This window comes from Wolffia australiana, chromosome 2, assembly GCF_029677425.1.
Source record: "Wolffia australiana isolate 7733 chromosome 2, ASM2967742v1".
Taxonomy (NCBI): Eukaryota; Viridiplantae; Streptophyta; class Magnoliopsida; order Alismatales; family Araceae; genus Wolffia; species Wolffia australiana.
In genome coordinates this window covers 5,267,376-5,294,369 of record NC_135836.1, presented here as the reverse complement: position 1 = coordinate 5,294,369, position 26,994 = coordinate 5,267,376, and the positions used below count along the sequence as shown (strand labels likewise).

Sequence of the window (26,994 nt, the reverse complement as noted above, 5' to 3'; positions counted from 1 at the left end):
TCCTTTCTTCGGAAAGGGCAATAACTGCTACTTCAAATTCATATCTGGATCTTCGAAAAAGAACAAGCCTCATCTCGCATGTCCACCCCCACCCTCTTTATAGAGAGAAAGGGCAGTTATGGGATGCCCAAACGGGGCTCCTTTTAAGGGGGAAGCTTATTGGGCTTCCCCTTAAAAGGGTTCTTTAGGGGGAGAAGAAGCCCAACATGAATTTCCTCCCCCTAAAGCAAATAAAACCTTACGAGGGGGCCTGTACTCACACAAGAGGGGCCACCCTATAATCCGAAGACGGCAAAAAAGACTAATACAACACAAAGATGGGACTCGTATACGAGAAGCAAGCTGCCATAAAACCACAAAGACACATAACACGAAGCAAAACAATGCGATATGGCTTCTCAAACCTGCTAGTTTAACCAAGCAACTAATTTAACCAAGAAACTAATTTAACCAAACAAATAAAACCATATGAGGGGGCCTGTACTCACGTAGGAGGAGCCACCCTACAACTCGAACATGACGAAAATGACTAATACAACACAAAGATGGGACTCATATACCAAAAGTGAGCCACCATAAAATCACAAAGACACACGACACAAAGAAAAACAACGCGAATATGTCTTCTCAAACCTGCTAGCAGAAATTCAGATACTTCACATCGGCATGGGCTCTGCAAAGTGGCTAATGACGAGTCCAGATGCACTCGAGTGGATGGTCCTCCATTAGAGGTCCATTCTACTCTCAACGGGGAGTTCAATTCCCAGAATTACGAACCTTTCTATCCACTCAATCATCTTTAGTACATGACTTTGTAAGGAAGACAATTCGGTCATGCGTGCCCTGAATAGGCTCTTTAATATCTCATATCTTTGAGTCCTACTCTGTTCGGCAAATAACTCCATCAAATGATTTAGCATTGGCCTTGGGGCCATATCTTCATGTTGCCTCTGCAACTTATTGGACACAGAAGCTAGCATATAGCATTGGACCGTAGTGGAATCATCTTTCTACTTCTGATATTCCATAATGTCCCCTTCGATTGCATCCGATGCAAGCTCTCTCTGGCCATCACTCTCAAGGACGTAGGCTATGTGCTCAGACTTAAGGATGATCTTTAAGTTCTTGAGCCAATCAGTAAAGTCCATTCCAATCAATCGTCTGGCATCCATTATGCCACGTATCGGGTAGCTCCACGACATCTTTGCCCGCACGAGATATATCTAATGAATTACCAGTTCAAGCAGATTCTAAGTTCATCGAATATATAGCTCCCGCTAAAATTTATCATTCCATACAACCCTCAAATGTACAAAAGTGGAGAAAGTGACTATCTCATAGTGAGGATCAGAATTTCAACATGTGTAATACGACCTCAAATATACCCCCACTAATTATAATACACATAATTGAACACCCATCTCATGGGACTTGCAACTATTTGCAATATCCAATCATATTTTGGTCCCCAACGCTCATGCGGCTTAGAGTATATCCCCCACCAACCATTGAGTTTGGTTTGAGCAATACCATCGTTACTTGTCAAAAATAGATATCCGTGTAATCCTAGAGTATACCCCCACCAAACTACATGATTCCTCCATCTCATCCTCGTGTCACACACTAGCTCTTAGTTCCTTCTCTCGAAGAAGTAAGCCTGGAGTTGACTCCGCCAACCTAGCTTAATAGGGACTTGGATCCTAAGACTATAACTACGGAGGACCACGCTTAAGTTCGTCATTTTCATGTTGCGGCTCAAATTTTAAGGAGAGGGATTTGGATATGGTCTCTTGGATGACATATGCACATGTAATATCTCATATTAACATATGTGCTAACTTATGTGTGGTGTATGAATTTGCCTATGAAAGTGTAAGCTGACTCTCTCATATAGTCAACTTCACATTCCAATCTCATTGGTCGACTAACTTAAGGGAATCTACCTTTAGTCCACCTATGTATTGAATTTCCACATCATATTAACCATGCCGCATATTTATATCACAAATGAAATCACATACAAATGCTATATAGCACAACTATTTAAATATTTACAGAATTCTAGTAAAGAAACATGACTTTCTTGCCTACAAATTCAATAAATAATTATTTAAACACTTAAAATAATTTATGGAATTTTATTGAAGGCTATAATAATTTAACTCTTAAATTATTTCATTCAATAAATCCAAAATTTTATTTTTTATAATTTTATCATCCTCAAGTATTTTTTATTTTAATTTATTTGAGATAATAAAAATTAAGGAATATTCTCTTGAATTTTTCTGCCATTTATTTATCCTTAAATAATTTATTTCTAATTTATTTAAATTAATAATTTACATATGAAAGTATTTAAAAGTAATGTATATATATCTATATATATAAAAGAGCAAGGGGTGGCGCATTTCCTTTCTCTCTCCCAGAAGTGCGGGAGCCGGGTTTGAATCCCAGCTCCCGCATTTCCTTATAAAAATAAATGTATTTTTGGCAGATCAGATCCGACCGAATCCTTCCCGATCAGTTCTGACCTAATCTGACCCGATCGGGTTGGATCGGATCAAATCCGATCCATAGATCAGACCCGATCGGATCGGGTCTGACCTGGTCGACCTGGTCGACCCGACGACCCCGGTCGAACCTAATCGACCTGGCAACCTGAGTCCAACCCAATCAACCCAGATCCCACCAAATCGACTCGATCTGATCTTGGGCGCCCTTGGGTGTCAAGCGCCAGCACAAGGCCCCAAGGAGGCCAGGAAAAAATGTCCTTTTGCATAGGTTTTCATGTTTTGAATGAGCCAGCGTACTCCAAACCTAGCTCAGATACCATTGTTGGGTTCGGTGCCTTGGTTTGTCCATGGAAAACACATTTCCATGGATGCGAAAGCATGTCAATCAATTCATAATCGATATTTAAAATTAAACATTGAATGTACCTTTTGGGGAATTCGTTCCACCCTTGACTTTGCCACTTCGACATCATCCTGAAGTCGTTCATGCGTTCGGCCTCCAGAAGTATCCACGCAATCACTCGGCGCTTGGATCTCCACGTCTTGTTGTTCAACTCTTCTTGAAAATCTAGAATATATTCTCACCATGAAGACACTTTCCTTGGATGAGTGGAGAAGAGAGCGGAGAGAGGGAGGGCTCTCAAAACTGGCTTGCATGGGTGCTTGAAATGAGAACCCTTTCCTTCTTTAAATTTCACTTAAAGTTTTTCTCAAAAACCTTAAAGTAAAATATATCAAACCAAGGTCCTCATGACCTTATGCATGTGACCCTCTAGGCCCATGTATTGTTCTAGTTAATAACTTTAGTGGATTAATAACAATTATTGAGCAAGCTTATTAATTAACGATACTAATATAGAGATTAATTAAATAAGGATTGATTTAACTCAATCGATAGGTTAAGTTTCCAGCCCGTGGTGTGCCAAGCTACACCTCATGCTCTAGAAGATACTGAGTAGTGTTGAACTCTCTGATGGAACCTTTACCATCATCGGTTACCGTATATGTATAATCCATCATCCGACCGGGACTCTCGAATGACTTAGGGTATGGTTTATAGTCAAACCCTAAATCTGGCATTCAATTAGTACCGATGCATAACATGGATCATTGGAGAACACCTTTTCCAATATCCTCACTACCGTGGCCAGGGATATTTCTGGATCGTCTTCCTTGAGTTGATCTCCTCTTATATCAAGGGCGGATGATCCCCTCTTGACCACACAATCTTCTCTGCGAGCTTCTTTCGACATCCGAGCTATGATTTGTTTGAATCTCATGATTATAGGCTCGTAAGTCGTAGTCAGAGTGTATCGTCCATTCACGAGATGTCCTTGGTGTATCAGATTAGTGGATCACTTATACGACCGTGGCATGAATCAACCTGATTGATGTTTAAGTATAATACCATTCAGAGATTCATACCGATCAATGCAGTAATTTCTATCTCCAAAGAGAACCCACTATCTCTCCTTAGTGGCACCACACTAGTAGCCACAATATCAGCTATACTTATCATATTAGTAGGATCAGCTAGTCCTATTATGTCCAGATAATTTGGTGTCCGTCATGACTATCCATCGAATAGGAATATTTGGAATACATGTTTAAAGACTTGTGATCACTGTGTTTTAATCTCATCATATTTACTAAGTCATCCATTTATTCATGGACTTCATAATAAAAACCACACAGAATAAGAATGAACCTAAATATTTATTCAATGAACTTAAATAAACTTAGTACTGTAATTTTCTTGATGGCTACATAATATCCATCATCATTGATGGAGGACGATCTCATCACCGACATAGAAAGATGGCAGCAGCCACACTGAGCAGCATGAGCCAACACCTATGATCTGTCATTCAAGTATTCGGCTTAATGGCATCGGGCAATGGTTTTATCTTTCTCGTATATTCTCCATTGCAATTTCTTTTCGGATTGTGGATGGGCGTATTCATGTTTTGGGCCTCGTCCTTTGAATTGTTCATTTATTTCATCGTTTTGGGAAGACCGCCCATTAAGAAATGATTCCTTCTTGTTTTGGCACAATTGGGCCTACCTCAACCCTATATAAAGGACAGCATGCCCAAGAGGTCCTTTGGAGTTGATTTGAAAGTTATTTTTTTCATCTTGGCTCCCTCCTCTCTCTTTGGGGGAATTTCTTTATCGCTTTCGTAGTCTAGATCGTGGGAACAACGCTTCCCACCTCTTCCACCACGCCGAAAAGATCGTGGGGATACTGTCGCTGGCACCCGTCGGGTTTGTCCAGAATTTGATCAAGAACGAGTTTTCTTGATTTGTTATCTTCAAGAAGATTCATAGATCATCAATCTGGATCACTCTTCAAGCTTCTTCTTTCCACTTTGGAGTCTGCAATCGCTGTGCCGCCCAATTTTGTCACACCATTGCCACTCTCCGCATGAATTTCCACAAGCTGCCGCCAAATCATCATTGCTGGTGACCTTGCGATTTCATCATTTACCTAGTCCGCCCTACTTGAGCTATTCTTGCGCACCGAGCGCGCGTTCTTGCGCCCTTCCACACCACAAGAATTCTTATCTGTGCGTCTGCATCATTGACTCATTCTTGCGCTCAAGGTGCATGGGCACTCGACTTTTTGCCAATGCCCACGTGTCGTCGTATTAGCCTAACACAGTGTCCAATCGCTGCCATGACCTTGCGCCTACCGTGCTAAGCGTTGTCGCGCCTGCGCAATAGTTGAGCTCAATTTCTGCCGCGCCCTTCACACCAACATCGCCTGAGTGTCACGCGCCGGTGTGCTGCCTGCGTGATGGCGCGGCACCGTCCGACACCGCAGGACCGTCGCTCGAGGAACCCGCATCGTCATCGAGCCTGCCATCGACGCGCGTCCAGCCGACGCAACAAGCCAAACCGACGACACGCACACTCGGGTTCAAGTATTCGGCATGACGATGTGCCATCTTCGACTCGCTTATATTTCATTTCCCGCATCTACGTTGTAGCGAGGGGAAGTTCCCGTATGAGGATATCTTCCCCTCCCGCTAATGGGCCCTAGCCCCCTTAGCCATTCTCCCTTGTTTTATTTTTGTTTTGTTGTTTCAAGGGGCCCATCCACCTACTCCCTATAAGAGGAAGGGGTGGGCGCCCTCCTTAGGTACTCTTTATTTTCTTGGAAAAAAATAACGTTTGGAATTCGAAGAGTCATTACGTTGAGGAGAGAAAGAAGAATAAAGAAGAAGAAGAAAGAAGGAAGAAGAAAGAAGGAAGAAGGAAGAAGGTACCCCTTCCCGCGTCACTCCCCGCGCGCCGGCGTTCACAGCTGCTGGTGCGCCAAGCTCTTGGGTGCCCACGCGACAAACCACCCTCAGCTCCGTGCCCCGCGTGCACCCCGGTGCCACGCCGCTGTGCCACCCCACCGCCTACCGTACGCGTCGCGGCACCATCGAGTCGCCGCTGCCTCTAGTTACCTCTATGGTACCCCTGATATAGATGTCGCCGGACACGACGAAGGTACCCCTTGCCTGCCCTTTACATCTCTTATCTACTTCAGTAGACTTTCGATTTGCCTCCCTCCGCGCTCGGGTTAGACGTAGGTGAGAGTGAGACAGGTTGAGAAAACGTCGACGAATTCTCTGAGAGTCTTACCTGGCTGGTACGAGTCGGGCGAGCCCGACGAGTGTGAGCATCTAAGCGGAAAATTCCCGTTCGGCGTTATAGTCGTCCTCGACCCTCTCGGGCGAGGTTCGGGTGGTCTGGTTGACCATACCCTAGGTGACCCCGTCGGATCTCTGGAACGACACAACTGCACATCGGCACTCGCACGTACTACACGTAGGGCATTTCTCATTTTTTGTCAATATTCATATCTGTCCATCCGCATTATCGGACGACACTGACCGTCGTTGTCTGATAGAGTCCTTATTCGATACCAAGCCGCTACCCTCGGCATCAACCGAACGACATCTAGACGACTTCTGGCATCACTGCGCGCGAGCACCGCGGTGCCCATACGCTATCGTGCCTGTTCTGCCCACATTCACACACGTCTGTACGTTTCCGTGCCCATCAGCGGCCACTTGAGCAACCATGCGCGCCCAACCATCTACATTATCCTTGGTACATCACACTCGCCTAGTGTTCTTCCATTGTTGTGCTACTCGTAGTCCACATACCAGAGACCGTCTGATCCAGCCTGACCATCTCTCAAGCCTTCAGATGTAGGATGACTAGGGGAGACGGGATGCAGGCTGCCTGTGTGGGCAGCGTCCTGTGCATGGGGCAGGCCTATGCGGGTGATGGTCCGCGTGGGCGGCGGCCTGCGCGCAAGTAGGCCTGCGTGGGCGGCGGCCTGCATAGGCGGCGACTTGCGCGCGGGTGGGTTGCACGCGTGGGCAGGCTGCTTGTGTAGGTGGTGGCCTAGGGACGTGGGCGGCCAAGGGCAGGGCGATGGCCTAGGACGTGGAGCGGCGGCCGAAGGCGCAGGGCACGGCGGCGATCAGCGGCGGCGGTGACCGAAACGGGATGGGGAGGATAGGGCAAATCTTCCAAGAAGAAAGAAAACTTCAATTCTTGAAAATAGATTCACCAAATGTTTCTTGCAGCATTGGCCTACATATAGTCCTTGGAGGAAAGAGAAAATACGAGAAATAAAATAAAGTAGACGACGTGTTATCGTGTCACGTCAAAGGGCAGTTCTGGATCTGGCATTGACGACGTGTCATGATGCGGGACTTGGTCATTATCAAGGCAGTTCTTCAGTTGATGTTAGCGACGAGTCAGGATGCAGATCATCTCGAAGGACGGTGGCAGCGCGTCCGAAGATGGTGCGTTGACATCGTCGCCACCACCTTCTCTGCTGCGGATATCAGACCTAGTCCATTCAAGTTCAATTCTCTCCCCTACACTCGTAGTTTTTTTACTTCTTTCAGTATTGTTGATAGTGTGTTCTGCTTCCTTTGAGACTTTGAATCGCCATGTTGAATCTAGCCACTGCCCTTGTGAGAGATAGGAATTTCTTTCGTGGTATCACTAGTCATTACCGAGGAGGATTGGAAGCCACCCGGTAATTAATTTTACCCCTCATTCTCATAGACGCCTAGTTGGTCCGAAGGGACATTGAGAAGTCTGATTGTGATCTAATCAAACTTCGTCAACCTAATTGATCGTCCGAATTGAACAGAATTATCTTGTACTTGTCATTAAAATTTTAAAGAAAGTTACATCTCATTAATATCGCATATCATGGCACGTATCCATACCTTCTTGTGTTGTAACACGTGCCGATCGATCCCGGCCGACTACGTGTTACATCAATCATGCCCAAATATTGTGCTTGAAAACACATGATCTTTTTCAAACTTATATGATCAAATACGTTTCTTAGAGATGGATGATTTTGTTTTTAAAATGACTTTACAATGTTTAAGATTGAGCTGGCTTATGGGTCTGCATTTGCTGGGTCGGCAAAGAAGAGCAGGGTCACGCGGAGAGATCAGTACCTTTAGTCGGGAAAGCTCCGTGAAAATGGATCATCTTTGCTCTCTTAGTCTAGTGTTTATAGCACATTGGTCAATTGGGACGCATCTTCCTCTTGCTTCTGAAAATGAAATACTGTGTGTCGTGTAGAGCATCCTATAATTCGGTAGTTTCATTTTGCACTGGTTCTTCCGGATGTTAATGATACTCTTTGGGCTTCTCTTGAGAGTTCTCGAGGCTTACGAAAATATATTGAAAAGGGTGAGCGGATGTTATTAGTCTCTGCCCCACAATGAAAAAAGCCAACACAGAGGTGTATCATTGCAATTTTTTTAAGGTTTATTGTCTTGAAGATGTCTTGCACGGCCCTCATAGGACAAAAAATGAGGAAGAGAAGAAAGGACACCTCACTTTGTTATCAGAGACCCATCATAGTGGCTCAGCCCTTAAACCAGATGTCGTACCCGGGGTGGTTCAAAAGGGCTTAAGACAAGAGCAATTACAAGGAGATAGACATGGACAAATGGCTGATGACTAGGAAAGAGGAGGTGGGTTGTGGCAAAGGAGGGCTGGTACAAAGTTGCAGTACATCCGGTAATGAAAGCAGTGCAGAGAACATCGCGAACGGCTTTTTTAGCATCCAAAGACTTGAACCTGCTGGCCGCAAGCCTTGAGCAACAGGTTAATGACTCCCGGGATGTTGATGTCCGTGCCGAGCACACGATTATTTGACTTGGCTATGCTGCATAGGCACTAACGGGCCTCTGCTGGCGTAGAGTTTGGTATCACTTCACAGCAGAAGTTCATGAGGTTGTCCGGGTTTCCCTCCATCTTGATGAGCGGGAGTATAGAACCACACGCGATAACAAAACTTCTAAGAGTTATGAGCAGCTGTGTAGATGCAAGTGGGAAGAGAACCAGGTTTAGTATCAATTAGGCCACCACAAGTTTAGACTTCATGGACATGGTAAAGTAGAGACTTGAGGGATGGTAACAGAAGGCAGGGAAATAAAGATGAGAAATAAGGAGGCCTAGATGATTTCTGTAGGGAACCCAAAGAGGCCAAGAATCCGGGCCAAGAAATGGGAAGAAAATATCTCACGGCTGACGGACTGATATTAAGGCCAGAAACAAGGACATAGATTTCAAAAAGATATGATATGTGGCCAGGGCAATGCATGTCGAGAAGAGGACAACGTGTTCCATGATAGACTTGGAGGTTGATGTGGATGCAAACTTATGCTTGGAGGAACTGAGGTAACATGGCCAGTATCACACATCCAGCGTAAGTACATTAGGGCATCTTCAACATCTTGGGCAATGTCAATCAGCGTCGCGCCAATGAGGGGGGATTAAGCTTTAACAGCCACATTCGTGTGAGAGGTGGACACCTTAAATATTTAACAGGTTCAAAAGGCAAATTAAGCTTGGAAAGTGTGAAATGTTCCTGAAGTGCATTAAGTAGGAATCGAATGCCATGTTTTACTTGGTCCCCCTTGGGGCCTACGAAGCATCCGACAGTGAGACCCGCTTCCTAAATCTGAGTATAATGGGATCTGCCATCTGCCTAAACAAATCCAGTTAAGACATCCCGAAAGGTATGACTAGGCATTTAATCTTGGTGTCACCCACACAGCCAAGGTTGTATCACAAGTTTCTACACTACTATGCCTCTCTCTATCATTTTCACAATTTCTAAAGGGCCTTCGTCTGTCTGCCTCAACGACGTCACCATTCTATCCGTCCTTATTGCCCGTCTCCCACAGCCCATTCCCCTAGCAACCCCGAAGATCCGCCACCGACACTAACATCGTCATAAACATCTAGAAGGCTAGATGGCCTTGGCCATAAGACTAAAAGGCCAGCTACTAACTCCTAACCGCCATTGGCCTTGGGCTCCAGCAGAGGCCATTATAACTAAGGAGATGTTTACTCCAGAAAGGGGGGATTCACATGGGAGTCAGCATCATGTATTAAAGGCTAGACCTAATCTAGAAATTAAAAAAAAAGACAACATGGACAAATGGGTCCTCGGCCTGACCCACTCGTTGAAAATCCTATGTGGGCCTTAGCGACATAACCCATGCGCAAACCAAGGGACAGGCCACAAGAAAATTTGACAAAAAAACAACAAAACCTGTAGAGAGATAAAAATTGGTAGTGGGGTTTGGGAGGGAGACAAAGATCGCGAAAAGATAGAGCAAAGGAGAGCCAGAGACAAGGATAGTGAAATGACATGTAGGGAGAGAGATAGAGATAGGGAAAGAGAGACATGTGTTAAGGAAGATAAAAATGAAGAGGAAGAATAGAGTAAAAAACTCGGCAGCCACATACTTACTTGCTAATTGTAATGTTAAATTGATGAAGAGTGCGCCAGATATATGTGTTTTAGTAGCCATACTTGTATGTTATCATAATTAAATGGACATAAATGGCTTGCGCTATTTTTTATGATTGTTTTTATTTTGTTGTATTTTTTACATGACATTTAACATCAGTGCATTGAAGAATTATTTTTTTCCGCAGGGCATAAAATACTTGGCTAGAGGTCTTTAATGATTTTACTAATATTTTTAGAATTTTTCATATTTTTTATATTTTTCTGACTATTATATAGCCAAGAATAATTTTTAGAATTAAAATAATTTATTTTATAATTTATTTGACATTTTTAAAAATATTTTTTTAGCTAAATCTGTGTGCCATCCACGTTGTTCGCCCACTAAAAAGTTATAATCTCTCTCTCTTATCAACGATAATGATTTTGATGTTTTCTGAGCAGAACGACGTGGTAGCGTGTGATCTGAGGGCAGAGAAACAAGGCGATGAATCAGAAAATGATACTTCTATTTGCGTGGATGAGAGATAAAAAAAGATCCAATGGCTAGGATTATTCACCACTAAAATGGCAATATCTTGAGATCTAGCCATCCAATTGTGCCCCAATTTTGAGGGTATGTTTGTCTTTTCACCCTCTACAATCCATAAGGGTTGATCTTAAAATAAAGGTTGGGAAGAAGGGGAAAACTATCGACGAAGATCTCCCCCAATATTTTGGCCAGGAACGACACACGGTTTGCTTCTGAAGTTGACAGATCTTGGTTCAAGCATCAAAATTGTAAGTTTCTTCGTGAACGATTTCCAAAATGCTAGGGCATGGGCGAAATGTACATGCCCTTGGAGTTGATTTTCATGGTGACTAGGATTACAATTTGAATCTGATTCAGCATCTGATCTTATATTCTTAGTTCTACCTTGATTTTTATCTCAATCTGTATCTTAGCTCCCTATATTAGAGTCAAATTTCATCTATAATTCATTTTCCCCCAATGTTTTATACTTTCTCCCTCTCTAAGTTATTTCGTCTGCTTTCTCTTTTGTCAACATTTAAAATAACTAAATTCAAAATTTCATTGAAAAATCCGTCCATCTTCGAACCCAATTTTAAGACCCCTTTCTTAATTATAAATTCCCAATTTTAATACAAAAAGTTGTGTTGATAAATCAGATTGATTCAAACTTTGGTAATCTGAATTAATCTAATACAAGAATCAAAACTATGCTATCTAGAGTGTTTTGACCGGAAATATTAGGATCCGTATTAAGATTTTGCTTAATTTTAATTAATTACAAAACAAAATTAAACACCATAAAGGCCCATTAAATCTAAAAGTTAGTTCTTTCTTGAATAAATTCATTGGAATTAGGATAAAAATTATTTCAAAGAGCCTCTTATTGGTTCGACCCATTTCTCATCATAAAGTTTCTATATTTTTAAAAAGGGAGTTCTATAAATTTATTGTATAAGCTTAAATCAAAACGACACTTCTAAACTTGCATTTAACAACACCAAAATTAGCCTTATTAATTGGTGCCATTTCTGGGGAGGCACATTGAGTATCAAAAACATAATACATAAAAAATATACATATCTAGTGAGCATCACTGTTTTGCTACATTCTGTATTTGAATTCAAAATTTTCATTTAATTCAGAATTTTGATTTTTTTCAAAACATATAGTGAAAATTCCAAATTTGTCATTTTTCCTTTTTATTTTGGTTTTCTTGTTCAGATAATCTGACTTGTTCTCAAAATAAAATATCAGAGATTCAATTGTTAAAACAAACTATCAGAGATTTTTATATTTTATTATTGCTGGAACTAATGTGAACTAACCTTGTTCTTGAGTGGATGTGTTTTAAAAGAAGGTGATCCTCGCATTTGGGACTTCTAGGCATCCATTGAGGTAAATTTTTTTTTTGATTTTTTATTCTCACACTCTGATATTACAGAAAGGGAAGACTATCGCAGAGGAGAAAATGGAACATAATAGAAGTCCAGCAAGCAATAAAATCCTAGGACAAGGTACGCCATCGTAAACCGATTACGAAAATGATGGAATTGAGTGACTGTTTACATTATTCTACACATTCATTAGATTCCTATGAAGATACCACTCGTAAGAAACTAAGAGAATTTTATGAGCACCAAGTTTTGAAGAATATCTTGCATTTAAGGAAAACTCTTATAGGAATCAGGGAGAAGGAAATTATAGAGATGATCCAAGGGAAAACTTAAAGGGTTTTGAATAAGGAAAAACAGGATCTCTTGAAAACCCTAATTTTGAGTTCGATGATCCTCTGGAATATCCTAGATATCAGAAGTCACAATCTCATAAAGCCATAAATCAAGATATAGACTCTTCTACTAAAAGAATAGATATGAGTGCTCCTATCAATACTAGTAGTAGCCCCAACTTAATATCCCTACTAGATCAAGTTCTCTGATGACCAAGGAATCACATATGAGTGCTCCTATCGCTGATCATTCTCACATATTTCCAGTAGTCCAATCTATTATATCCATGTTATCTCAAGTGAAGGATCATACGATGGAATTCAATGAAAGAATTACAAAAATAGAGAACGATAGATGTCAAGGACATATAGATGACATGGTAAGCAAAGAGAATAGTGGAGGATTAGTCAAATTAGGAGATAAAGTAGGAGTGCCAACATGCCAAAACCCTCAAGTCACATTAGAAAAACTTGTAGCAAAACCTCCTAGGAGGAGGAACTTATATAAGAAAACATTGGAACAAAGAGTGTTTAAAATTACATGTGAAATTGGAGGAACAAAATTTAAGAATGTAGTTATAGATCTTGGTTCCAATCTGAATATCATGCCTTCTTCAATGTTTGAGAGACACTCTATAGGAAAGATAATGCCCTACTTTGATGTTTCTTGTTTTGATGATGGAGTCGAGATAGCTTACTGAGGAAAAATTTCCAATATTTGCATTGATATAGAGGGGTGTCGATTCAGATCTGATTTTGTAAGCCGAGAGGGAAAATCAAAGAAAACACCCTTAGTTTTTGGAATATCTTTCCTAAAAACAGCAAGCGCTATGATTGATATTGAGGAAGGAGAGGTAATCCTTAGAAAAGGAGAGGCATGTGTCCCTTATTTTAAGTAGTTCTAATAGCAGAAGTGTATACTTTGAGGACAAAATTAAAAATATTTTTATGGAATAGACTGAGATAGGCGATTTATTTTCTCAATCTAGTTCTACCTTGGAGTTTAAAAGACATTGATAGGACTAGCCACCTTTGTTGAGAGTTAGGGATTCATTTTTTGATATCGGTAGAGTTGCTATCATAGGTCGCGGACGCGGACCGCGGACGCCCTACGACACTTTGTTGTCCCCCTCGTCATAGGTCGTCTAACCAGAAAACTGGATCATTGTGAGCTTGATTTCTGCCTAGCCTCTCTAGTCTCTTCATTGATCATCAATCTAATCAGAAATTGCCGCCTATTTCTCATTGAATTTCTATGCATCTGCATACATTCGTACATGTTGCATACATCTCTCATCATCTTCCCCTGTGGTATAACATGAGTCGTCCGATCGCGATAGTCGTGTTACATCTGCCAGAGAGGAAAAAAGAAAAAATATCAAAGAAAAGCAATGGCAACAGATCCCGAAGAAGAGAGCGAGAAAGAGAGCCAGGGAGAAAAAAAATGGCAAAGGAAAGAAAGGGAGAGAGAGAGAGATAAAATGGGATAGAGAGATCGCAAAGAAGAGAGCGAGAGAGAGAGATAGCGAGAGGTGGAGAGAGCGGGAGATAACAAAAAACACGGCTAGAAAAACAGAGCCACAATCAAAGAGATAGCGAGAGAGTGAGAGAGAAAGACTGTGAATGACAGAAAGAGATTGCAAGCGAAAGAGAAAGAGAGAGAGAAAGAGAGATTTAGAGAGAAAAAGAGGGTGAGAGGGTGTGCGAGCGAGATTGGCAAAGAAAGACAGACATAGATATTGCAGAGAGGGAGAGCTTGCATGAGACAGAGTGAGAGAGGGAGAGTGAGATTGCAGGATGGAGTAAGATAGACGACAATTAGACTGCGAGAGAGAAAGAGAGGTATAGACTAAGTGAGATTGCGAGAGAGGAGAGGCCGAGAAGGTGTGAGATGGTGAGAGATTCAATGTGGGAAAGAAATAGAGAGTTGAAAGAGAGCGGAAGAGAGATTTATGCAGCGAGCGTAGAAATTTAGCGAAAAAAAGAGTAGAAATGCAGCGAGCGTGTTCGACCAAAAAAGATAAGAAAAACAGAGGGACAAAAGTAGAGGGAATGAAATAAAGAGAGTAAGAAATGTAAAATTGTGTGCGAGAGGGTGAACGCAAGTAAAATGAGCTGGAAGAAAAACTGAGAGATGGAAGTTCAAGAGCGATAGCGCAGAGGAGAAAATGAAAGAGGAAAAGGGAGAAACAGAAGCAGTCGTTAAAGTACAAGAGAGAACGTCCAGTAAAAGAGGGAGAAAAAGGGAGTGAGACAGAGGGAACTAGAGTGGTTGGGTGATTAAAAAAAGGAGAGAACAAAAGAGAGATAGTGCATGAGAGATGGAAAGAGATTGACCAAAACCCTGGTCGAAAAAAAGAAGAAAGACATAAAGAAAAGGCGTGAAATTGAGATAGGGAGTGAGAGAGAGGGAGGGAAATAGAGAGGGGGATACAGGCGAAGAGATCACTAGTGAGAAAGTAAGAGAGAGACCAAGAATAGAGTGTAAGAGAGGGGCCAAGGGATAGGGAGAGAGAAAGTAAGAGAGAGACCAAGAGATAGAGAGAGAGAGAGAGAGGGAGAAACTTTAAGAGACACATTAAGAGAGAAAGAGGGTGAGAGACAGAGACATAGAGAAAGACAGAGCCAGAGAGACAAAGCAAGTAAGAGGGAGACCAAGAGAGAGACACAAAGACAAGGGAGACAGAGTGAGAGAAACAGAATCAAACAAAAAGAGTAATAGAGAGGCCGAGAGCGAGTGCAAGAGGGAGAGGTAGACAGTGATAGATTGAATGAGAGAAAGAGAGTCAAATGCAGACCAAAAGAGGAGTGAGGGAGAGATAGAGAGGGGTTGAGAGAAATCATAAAGAGGTAAAATTGCGGAGAGAGAGAAAGACAAAGAGAGAGAGGCACACAGAGAGAAGGAGACTCCTGATATATAATCTAAGGACGAACTACATCTGTAAGGTTGAGGGTAAAGAATCTATCACATGATTGAATACTTGATGGAGGACCACCCCAATGATGAAGCCCTAGCCGACGTGAAGAATCGGAGTTTCTGTTATCATGCTTGATGACAGATCCCTAGTGCTCGTTTATTTCCTGCGGGTGGAGTTTATTTCATAGATTTTATGGAGGCCCAACCCGTGTTACGGGCCTCCTCATGTTCTTTTTCGTGTTTTGTTTTTTGGTTCTGGCAATTAGGGGAGAGTCCTTGTTTGTGGACATCTCCCCGAAGGTGGCACATTAGGGCTACCACCCCAATCCTATATAAGGATTGGTATGCAGGTGTGTCTTTTTATTAGAACCATATTTGAACAATTGAAAGTTTTGTTTCTTTCTCTTTAGGGTTTCCCCACATTCGCAACCATGGAAAACTAGTCTGCAGGTTCTTTTTTAAAAGTACTACAAAAGGAACCATTGTTCGTCGTCAACGCTTCCTTACGTTCATCTGTTGAAGGCCAACAGTGCTCATTGAATCCAACGTCAGCGACCCGGCCTTTGTCAACTGCAAGTCCAGCGCCCGGCCTGCGACCCGTAATATCTACCTCGTTCACCACAGCTACTAGGAATCACCGTTCTTGCTTTGTCTCCTCGACTCCCGCTGACGATCCGTGATCGGCCACCTTCTTCCACTTCATCAAGACCGCCAGTTCGATGTTAGCTCGATTGCAATCGACAAACACTGCACCGATCAACAAATTGGGCGGCCGGTTGTGTCTCAGTCCACAGCCGATCAGGCCGCAAATTCCATCGCACGTGGACGCGTGGATGTCCACTCAGATTCCCTGTTCAGATCCACCACCGCGACCCGCGGCCTCTCCTCCTCAATTCATCCAACCTCGGCTCCCCTACAGGGACGTGATGGGGGACCATCTAGTTTCTAACATACTGTCTTGACCAATTCGTTGAGTAAGAGATGACGCGCGCAGTCCGACCTTCAATGCACTTGGCCTAGTCAATGGGCCCTAAAGGGTTGACTTTATTTTTCGCCTATCTTTCTTATTTCGTAGGCCTTGTACGTGTGGCCACGTACGTGTAGCGTGTGTTAGTTCACACGTTTTTGGGCCCTCGTAAGGTCCTACATGTTTGTCCGTGAACGTGCTTGTGTATGGCCATGTTTGTGGGCCTCTCTACTATTAGGTACCCTTAGGACCCCTTATTTGGGCCTTCTCCCCTTTATTTCTGAGGGGACATGCCCATATTTACCACCTATAAGAGGGGAGGGGGTGCACCCAATAGGAGGAGAAGAAGAATTTGAAACAAAATGTGAAGTTAGACTCACCAAAAAACTGTCACTGCCTTCGCCTATGCTTTGTCCGCCACTACTGCAAACCCTCCCGCACGCTATCGTCCTGCACGCTGCCGCTGCATTTGCTTGTGCTGCCGCTATGGCCGCCAGTCGCTCATCAACGCCTGCAGCCGCAGGTCATCATCGGCCGGCCTCACGCCGGCCAGCTCCGTTATTGCTGACACAAACGTTAGGTCCATAACGAAACTAGTACACTCACACTTATTTATTTTTATGCATTCATTTACTTCTTTCACGACCTCTCGAGCATTCTCTAATTTTGGGGTTAGGTTAGTGATTTATAGGAGTGAAATATAGGGGGATAGGTTTCAATCGGTACGACCTTGGTTGGCGCATCGATAGTGCACGCACTAGCGGCAGTAGCCATGCTTGTACAGTCGGCCTTCAACCTTTTGTTAGGGTCATTAGGAGCCTAGTGGCATTCTCATGTCACGTTTACCATGCCCTAGTGGTTGTTGGTGTCCGTCGACGATAGATTTATACTTGTTATTTATTTCATCGTCGCATTATCACATGCATTATGCCCACATTATTCGTCTCCATCGCATGACATGAGTACCCCTGCCCTCCTTGTGGTGTCGCACGAGCCGTTTGATCCTGGCGTAAGTCATGTTACAACAGTTTTGGACCAGGTTCCTAGTGGTAAAGGTGATGGAGGACCACCCCATCAAGCACGTCCAAGCTCGTCGTCAGCCACGTCACATAGCCCGAGCCGACGTGAAGAACGCGAGCTTCCACTACCAGGCTCAAAATCATCTCCGCATCGTGTTGTTTTGTTTCGTGCTGTTTTACAGTTTTTACGGAGGTCCTTCACAGTTTTATGGAAGCCCTCTTCGCATCGCTTGTTTTTATTTCGTCAGCCGTGGACTGCAGGGAGGCCCCCTCCTGCGTGTATATGGGCCTCCCCCATGAGAGTCTTGTGTTTTGTGTCTTTTGGTTTACACTCACAGCACGTCTTCGTACCCGCATCATAGCATCTGTTTTTCATAATTTTGAAAATGTGTCTAGGACTAACCATGGCCGTTGAGATGCAATCTAGTAGACAGATGCAACCTGGAGGTTTGATGCCGATGTAAAGAGCATCGAGCCCAGATCCAAAAGAGCGTCCGAGCCGACGTCTCCATCTTCAAAGGGTCGCGAAAGCCGAAGGAGTTCATCGACTAGGAGTCGAGCATCAACCCCTACTTTCGACGGTACCGGACCGATGACAACCAGTGCATCAAATATGCAGAGACGAGACTTGGCAGACAAGCCAAGATCTTTTTGGAGAACGAGCGCGTCTCCTCAAAGCGACAAGGAAGGCCCATCACCACATGGACCAAGATGGCTCAAAAACTGAGGAGCAAGTATGTGCCCAGTCAGTACCAGATGACACTAGTCCTCTGATGGGGGACCATCTCGCCACGAGCACAGAACAACATCATCACGCACGCCGAGCTACTTGAGCCGATGCCCGCAACATGTAGTTCAAGGACCTTGCTTCACGACACTTCAGTGAGCGCTCGTTTTTTAACGCTTATTTTGAATGTAATTTTCCTTTCAAATTGTGGGCAGGCCTATTGTGTTTGGGACCTCGTCCTTTTGAATGGTTTTATTTTTGTCATTCTGAGAGGGTGATGCAGGATGACTAGATGTGACAGAGCTAGGTGATGACGGGAACTGGATCCTAGGACAACTAGGGGTGATGGGATAAAACAGACCACAAATCACATGATCAAGTTCGAAAATTAAATCCGGTGAAAATACTGATGGTGCAGGCCCTCTCCTCGTCAAGGGCAGGAGCACTGTCTTACAACCACAGTGGTGATGCAAAGCACCAAAATCAATAACTTCGAACGGCGATCGCTAGAAGATTCGAAGGCCTAACGGATGAACACTTGAAGAATATTGGACAAAGAACACGGACACCAAAGAGTGTAGAAGCACCTCTGCACTAGATAGTGCATGAAGAGGCTGTAGGAAATTATCGACGCGTCGTTGGCGGGACGATTGCGTGTGCTTCGACAGGGTGTTCGCGGATCCAACTGCGCAGTCAGTTGGCAAGGGTTCTTTTAAAGGGGGAGTCGCCCCCTTGTGGGATGGGGGGCAACGCCCCAACACCTAAACGGTATGCGCGGCGACCAGCAGCCGCTAGGGCGTCCAGGGGCACGGTGGGTACGCGCTGGCGCCCGGGGACTCTACAAGCACAGGCGGACAAGGCGCAGTTGGCATAGACGGCAGAGGGGCGCGGGCGCGGGCGGCCAAGCGCGTGGCGGGTGCAGGCGGCCAGGGGCATAGGGGCATAGTGGCCACGGGCGGCCGGGGCGCAGTGCGGTGGCCAAGGGCGCAGAGCGCGATGGCGATCAGCGGCGGTGGTGATCGGTGGAGGCGGCGACCAAAACGGGACGGGGAAGATAGGGCGAGCCTTCCAAGGGGGGGAAAACTTCAACTCTTGAAATAAACTCGCTAAGTGTCCGTTTGCAACATTGGCCTACATATAGGCCTTGGAGGAAAGAGAAAATAAGAAATTAAATAACCATCAAGGACAAGGTGACGTGTCAACTCGTCACATCACGAATGGTTCTGCAGTTGTTGTTGGCGATGTGTCATGACGCGGGATATGTCATGCGTAAGTGGAGGCACGTCCGTCGTCAGTGCATTGATGTGGTCGTCATCATGGCGGTTCTTCAGTTGACGTTGATGACGAGTTAGGATGCGAGGCATCTTGGATGACGGTGGCGGCACGTCCGAAGATGGTGCGTTGACGTCGTCGCCACCAGAGGGCCACTCGTCAAGAGACGGTTCCCTCCTGTGATGGCCAATTGGGCATGCCTCGACCCTATATAAAGGCCGCCATGCCAAAGAGGACCTGTAGATGAAATTGAATTGAAAGTTGAAGTTGAGTTTTCTTAGTTCTTTCTTTCGGCGAATAGATAGATCATCTAGTAGATCGTGGGATCATGGCCTCCTCTCCACATCCACCCACGGACCTGCTTGCGTGCCCACATCTCGTCGTGCGCCCCCTTTTGTTGCAAGGCCCTGCGCCCGCAGCACGCCTGTATTGCCCGCACCACGTCTTGCCCGTGCGCATACCACCTATCACGCGCGTGCCTGCACCTGTCACGCACTGGCGCCCTACCGCGTCGTATCCTGCCGTGCGCCCGCCTTCAGCTGCGCACGCCTACACCCACTGCTCATCAGCGCCTCATTTCACCCATATCCCATCGTGCGCCCGCCTTCTGCCACGCACACCTGTGCCCGCCGCTCGTTTGGACCCTGTCGCGCGCCAACCACTACAGCGCCTCTGCCCTTAGTTGTGTGTGCATGCGCCCGTTGCCCCTGGTGCTGATGCCTGACGTCGTCGCGACGTCATCCGGTCGTCAACGAGGGTAAGGGCTCGGTATCGTATCAAGTAACTAATCGGACTACGTCGATGGACGTCGTCCGATGAATGCGGGTGGACAGAGGATAATGACGAGATAAATGAATGAAAGCCCTAATATAGTACTTGCGTGCGCCGACGAGCAGTGATTGCCATCCCAGAGAAATGACGGGTCGCCTGAGTGAAGCCTGACGGGCCTCCTGAACCTCGCCCGAGAGGGTCGGGGGCGAGTACGTTGCCGAACGGGAAATTTCCCGCTGAAGTGCTCACACGCATCGGGTATTCCTGACTCGTACCGGACGGGTAAAGACTCTCAAGAAATGTCGTCGTTGGCTCGACCTGTCTCACGCTCACCTATCTAACCCGAGCGCGGTAGAGGCGAACCGAAAGTGCACTGAAGAAGGTAAAGGACGTAAAGGAGAGTGGGTGAGGGGAATACCGTCGTCACGCTGGCGACTGATTCGTAATCGGAGGTCCGTGAGGACGCGGGAATCCGGGGCAGCAGGCAGGAGATGTCGAAGGTGGGGGCGCAGGAGAAACCGTCGCCATCAGCAGCTCGCACGTAGTTGAGGGGCACCCAATCGGGACGACGCCGACTGTTGGATCCGATGACGGGCACGGGCCGCACTCATTGAACGCTTACTAGCCAGAACGGGTCACCGCCGGTGGGAGGGTAGGGTGATCGGTTGGTGGTGTTTCGGCGAAGGGGGGAGCCGAAGGGCAGATGATGGGGATAAGGAAGCGTAGAGGTGGTGGGGTGAGGAATTAGGTGGGTGATCGTGGTAAATGGAGTTAGCGCGGCGGGATAAGAAAAGGAGGGCGCGATGGCTGAGCTGAGAAAAGAAAAGAAAAGAAGCCTGAGAGGGGGTGTGGTCGACCGGAGGGAGACGGAGCGACGGGCAGAAAGCAGGAAGCGGGTAGAAGGCACGGCCGAGCGGGTGCAACGGCCGCACGGGAAGAATGGGTGAGGAGAGGGCGTACGGCTGCGGAATGAGGAGGGGGGCGGTGGTAGGAGACGAAGAGGGGAAAGGGCGGTCGTGAAACGGCGGGGACGGCGGAATTGACGAACAGACTGACAGGAGCGGCGCCGGCAGTTTTTTTACGGCCGCGGGCGGCAGCTGGGCGGCGAATGGCGGCGGTGGGGCGGCGAACGTCGACGAGCGCAGGCGGAGGGTGCTCTTCTCCCTCTTTCTTTCTTCCCTCTCCTCCTACTTCTCCTTTCCCTTCTTCTCCTCCTCCTTTCTTCTTCTTCTTCTCTTCTTCTTCTTCTCTTCTTCTTCTTCTTCTTCTTCTTCTTCTTCTTCTTCTTCTTCTTCTTCTTTCCTTCTTCCTCTCCGCGAACGTGACTCTTCGACTCCACGTAGAAAATAACTTCCCAATTTGTTCAAAGAGTGGTCTTGGACGCCCACCTCTTCCCTTTATATAATGGGTCAAGGTGGGCCCCCTTTTAACAACAAAGAAAAAGATAAGAAAATAAGAAAAGAAAAGATAATGGGCTTGTCAGGCCCATGTGAGGGGAAGATGTCCTCATATGGGCTCTTCCCCTCACTACACGACGACACAAAAGACACGGTGACGAAAAATAAAAGATGTAAAGAGACGACAGATAAGATACGAAACGAAAGCGAAGGGGAAAAGTGGGCTGCTCCGATGATAATGTGCGCGTACGTCATGCCGAGTATTTGAACTCGGGGTCGCGCATTACTGCAGCAGCTCATCGTGTCAGCTGGACACGTGACGGTGGCGGGCTCGATGATGATGGTGGCTCCTCACGATCTGGCTTGATGACGTCCGGTGTCTCCTCGCGTGCTGGCTCGATGACGTCCGGTGATGCTGCGCCATCAACCCTCCCGGGGTGGGAAGGACTCGACTCCTGCGAGTCAGGGTGGATGAACGGCAGCGGCTGGAGAAGATCTAGCCGAAGGCGTTGGAGCTCCTGCTCCGTGATCCACGTGTCGTCCGTGCAGGTATGTCCCGTCCACCGCACTAGGAACCTCCTCGATATTCCCTCACCTGCATGGTCAATTACCTCCTGCAGTACACAATTGATTGCCTCGTGCCTATCAGGTGAAACAATCGGGGGAGTGGTCGCGGCAAACTCACTCACACTAAAGGGGTCGAGAGAGGCTGGGGCAAGGGGGAGAGAAGGGGCCCGGAGCTAGGTCCACCACATTGAATGTTAAGCCTATTCCCCAAGTAGGTGGAATCTCGACGACATACGCGTTGTCGCCCACTCTTCGGAGGATCGGGAACGGGCCGGCACTACGAGCATGCAGCTTCGTAGCCGTCCCGGGAGAGTACCTCTCTGGCCTAAGTCTGACCATCACTAAGTCTCCCACGTCAAATGCTCTGGGTCGGCGATGCAAGTCGGCGGCTTGCTTGTACAATGCATTCTGCTGAGTGATCCTATCATGAATGCGATGATGCAATGTAGAGACATGCTGGGCAAATGCAAGTGCGTCCTCGGAAACCCTAACATGAGGATCTATGGGAGCTAGGTCTAGGGGTCGACGGGGTGCCTGGCCGTAGGCAATCTCAAATGGGCTCAACCCGGTGGTTCGGTTCACCGAGGAGTTATATGCGAACTCAGCGCGTGGTATGATGAGATCCCACGACGCGAGATGTTCGCCTACTAGGGAACGGAGTAGGTTGCCCAAGCTCCGATTAACTACCTCCGTCTGACCATCGGTTTGTGGATGATAGGCAGTCGAGAATTTGAGCTTCGTGCCCAAGAGGCTCCACAAGGTCCTCCATAAGTAACTTGTGAAGCGCACGTCACGATCGGACACGATTGAGGATGGCAGGCTGTGAAGGCGCACGATCTCCCAGAAGAAGAGTTGGGCGACCTTCACGGCATTTGACATCTTTGCGCAAGGCACGAAGTGGGCCATCTTTGAAAACCTATCCATGACTACTATGATGGAGTCGTGGTGCCTCGCTGTGCGAGGCAATCCCAAGACGAAATCCATGCTCACGTCGTCCCACGGACGCTTCGGCGTCGGTAGTGGGGTATATAGTCCTGCGCTCTTCTTGACATGCTTGGCCAAGGCACAAACACGGCACTGGGCAACTATGTTGCCAACATCGCGCTTCAAGGAAGGCCAGTAGAATTGGCCTTCTACAGTTGCGATCGTCTTGTCGCGGCCGAAGTGACCGCTAAGGCCTCCGACGTGACATTCCCACCTGAGGAAGTCACGCAATGACGTGCGGGGCACACATAATCTGTTCTTAAAGAACAGATATCCATCAGTGAGGACATAGTCCTTGTGATCCGGGGATGGTCCTCATCGAACCTCGGCGATGACAGGGCTGAAATCTGGCAGCTGTCGTACCCGTCGCAGACAGTCTCGAACCCTAGGATCGTCACCTTCATGACGTTCAGCACATGGGATCTCCTGCTAAGTGCGTCAGCAACGACGTTGTCCTTGCCTTCTTGTGCTTGATTACGAAGGTGTAATCCTGTAGGTACTCGACCCACCTAGTGTGTCGATCGCTCAGTTTCTGTTGCGAGTGCAGATACTTGAGCGCCTTGTGGTCCGAGAAGAGTACGAACTCCGAAGACAGGAGGTAGTGCCGCCAATGCCGTAGGGCCTGTATAATGGTATAGAATTCCTTGTCGTAGGTGGAGTACCGCAGCTTCGCATCATTCAGCTTTTCGCTGAAGAACTCGACGGGATGACCCTCCTGGCTGAGGACGCCTCTGATGCCGATGCCCGAAGCATCGCATGTAACCTCGAATACCTTCCCGAAGTCGGGAAGGCGTAGAACCGGCGCCTATGTCATCATGAGCTGTATCTGCTGAAAAGCTCTCTGCTATCGGTGTCCAAGCGAACGACTCCTCCTTGAGGCAGTTGGTGATGGGTGGCGTAACGGAACTAAAGTTCCGTATGAATCGCCTATAGAAGGTCGCAAGACTTATGAAACTCCTAACGTCGTGCATATTTGCCGGTGTCGGCCACGACGTGATGGCCCGGACCTTCTCCGGGTCGGCGGCAACGCCCTGGGCTGAGACGATGAAGCCGAGGAAGGCAACCTCCGAGGTGAGGAAGCTGCACTTCTTCGGGTGGGCGTAGAGCTGCTCGCACCGTAGGACTGTGCAAACCTGCCGGAGGTGGTCTAGGTGCTCGTCTCTGGATCGACTATAGACGAGGATGTCGTCAAAGTAAACGACTACGAATCTCCCTATGAACGCGCGCAGTACCTCATTCATGAGGCGCTGGAAGGTACTAGGCGCGTTGGAGAGGCCGAATGGCATAACTCTCCACTCGTATAAACTGTCCTTTATCTTAAAGGCGGTCTTCCATTCGTCGCCCGGACAAATCCGTACCTGATGGTATCCGCTCCTGAGATCTATCTTGGAGAAGATAGTGGATCCTGCCATCATGTCGAATAAGTCCTGTACCCGGGGAATGGGAAAACGGTACTTGACCGTTATCTTGTTGATGGCACGACTATCACAGCACATGCGCCACGTTCCATCCTTCTTCGGCGCTAAGAGGGCGGGTACCGCGCAGGGACTCATGCTCTCCTGAACGAGGCCCTTTTCCAAGAGCTCCTTGACCTGCCGTAGTAGCTCCTCGTACTTCGGCGGCTCCATGCGATAATGCGGGAGGTTCGGTAGCGAGGCACTAGGTACCAAGTCGATTGCATGCTCTATGTTCCGCATCGGGAGCAATCCACTTGGTAGCTCATCCGGGAAGACATCTCCGAACTCCGATATGAGAGCCGCTACCTCGGGCGAACGAGGGGCAGCTGGAGTGTTGGAGGGGACGTCGAGGGTGACGGCTAAACACAAAGGTGTGTCGTCTCCCTCGTGACCCAGGTCACGAGCGAACAAGGGCCCTCTAATGACCACCAACCCTACGGGTCTGGTCGTAGCCAGCTTGTTCGCCGGCTTCATGGTGTAGGGATGCCAAGTAACCCGTCGTCCCTGATACATGAACGAGCAGGTGTTGGCACGTCCGGCCAAGGTGACATCGTGATCGTACAACCATGGACGGCCGAGGATGATGCTACCCACCTTCATGGGTAGTACATCGCAGAGGACGTCCTCGGCATAGGTGTTCACCTTCAGCGGGACGTGACATTGACGCTTCACAGATAGTGATGAAGCGTCGATCCATGAGACATCATACGGAGTAGGGTGCTCGATCGCGGTCAACCCTAATCCGGTGACCATAGTATCGGAAATCGCATTGATGCAGCTGCCGCTGTCCACAATCACCTTGCACGCCTTGCCATTGATCTTGATGTACGTGTAGAAGATCGAAGTACGAACGGCCACATCAATAAACGGTGTCGGCTGAGGTGCAGCCAGAGGGGTCCTAGTGGGAGTGGTCAACCGCGGAGATGGTCGGCCTCTACTAGTGCCGGGTGTGTCGACGGCGATGTTGGCCAATGGCCGGGTGGATGCACGGCGTGCCACGGGGGTGGTCCCTCGTGCCTCGATGATCTGTATATATCCGATCTGACCATCGGGCTCCTCGTACTCAAGGGCACACTCCTCATTCCCATGGTAGTGGTCCTCTTGGGGCACGTCCACTCCATCGTAATGATCCTGCTCAACGTCACCGGCCTCGATCAAAAGTGCCGATGGGCATTGGTGTGCTCGGTGTCCTCGTCCTTGGCACTTGTAGCACGTGATATGTGCTTGACTGGTAGCAGCGCTACGGGCCAGCATATTGCTAGTGGCGGCCCGAGCCTGTGGGGTGGACCCCACTGAGGTGACCGGGGGGGTTCCTTGTCCCCCGGTGGACGGGGTGACCCGTGTAGTCGCGGGTGGCGTAGTGCGAGCGGGAGAAGGCCGAACGGGTAGAGGTCGTGTGCGGTGTGTACGCTAGGTGCCGGGGTGTCCTCGGCGGGTGGATCCATGTGTTCCACTAGATGGTAGGCTTCGTCGACCTCGGCCGGTTGGCACTCGAGGACCTTGCTACGCAAGGTCGGCCGGAGACCGTGGGCGAAGAGCCCTATGATAACACGTGGATCCTCTACGAAGCAGCAACGCATCCTGCATTCCTCGAAAGCCTCGATGTGCTCCGTCATGGGGAGTCGACCTTGCTTCAGGTCGAGCCACGAGAGGAAGAGTGACATCTGATACTGGCGAGGAACGTACTTGTTCCTTAACTTCTGCGCCATCTCCACCCAAGACACAATGGGTCGTCCTCGTCGTTCGGCGGAGAATTGCTCGTTCTCCCAAAGATCTTGGCCTGTCCGCCAAGTCGTGTCTCCGCGTACTCAACACAGAGGTCATCGTCCATCCGATACCACCTAAAGTACGAGTTCATATTCGACTCCCAGTCGATGAACTCCTTAGGCTTCCTAGAGCCCTCAAAGACGGATACGTTGGCGCGCACGCTCCTCTGGATGCGTGCGCGATGCTCCTCGCGCCGACGCTCATCATCGTCGAAGTGCCGTTTGGGCACTGGGTAGTCCCCGCGTCGCGGTTCCATGGGACGACGGGGCGGGAACGGCTCATGGCCGCGATCGTCCCAAAGGTGGGGAGGACCATCCCGCGGTGCTCGGTCCAAAGGCACCGGACGGTGTGGAGGAAGGGGGACGTCGTAAACCCCGTAATATGGTGGGGGAGGTGGCCGATAGTAGTCGTCGCGGCGCGCCGGTGGGTCAACCATCCGTGGATCTCGGAATGGGATGGGATCATATCGTCGGGCCGGATAGTCATGGCCCATGTCTCGCTCGTACGGTCGAGCGTACGGGTCATAGCGTACAGCACGGTCCACGTCGTAATCGCGGGCGTGGTCATCCCGCGGGCGATGCATATCCCAAGCGCG

At 47.5% G+C, this 26,994-nt stretch overlaps 1 pseudogene; it reads right to left on the bottom strand.

The window, feature by feature from the left end:
- LOC144715786 (uncharacterized) overlaps positions 1-26,341 on the bottom strand; it is a 32,236-nt pseudogene extending 5,895 nt beyond the window's left edge.
- Positions 26,342-26,994: the final 653 nt, after the last annotated feature.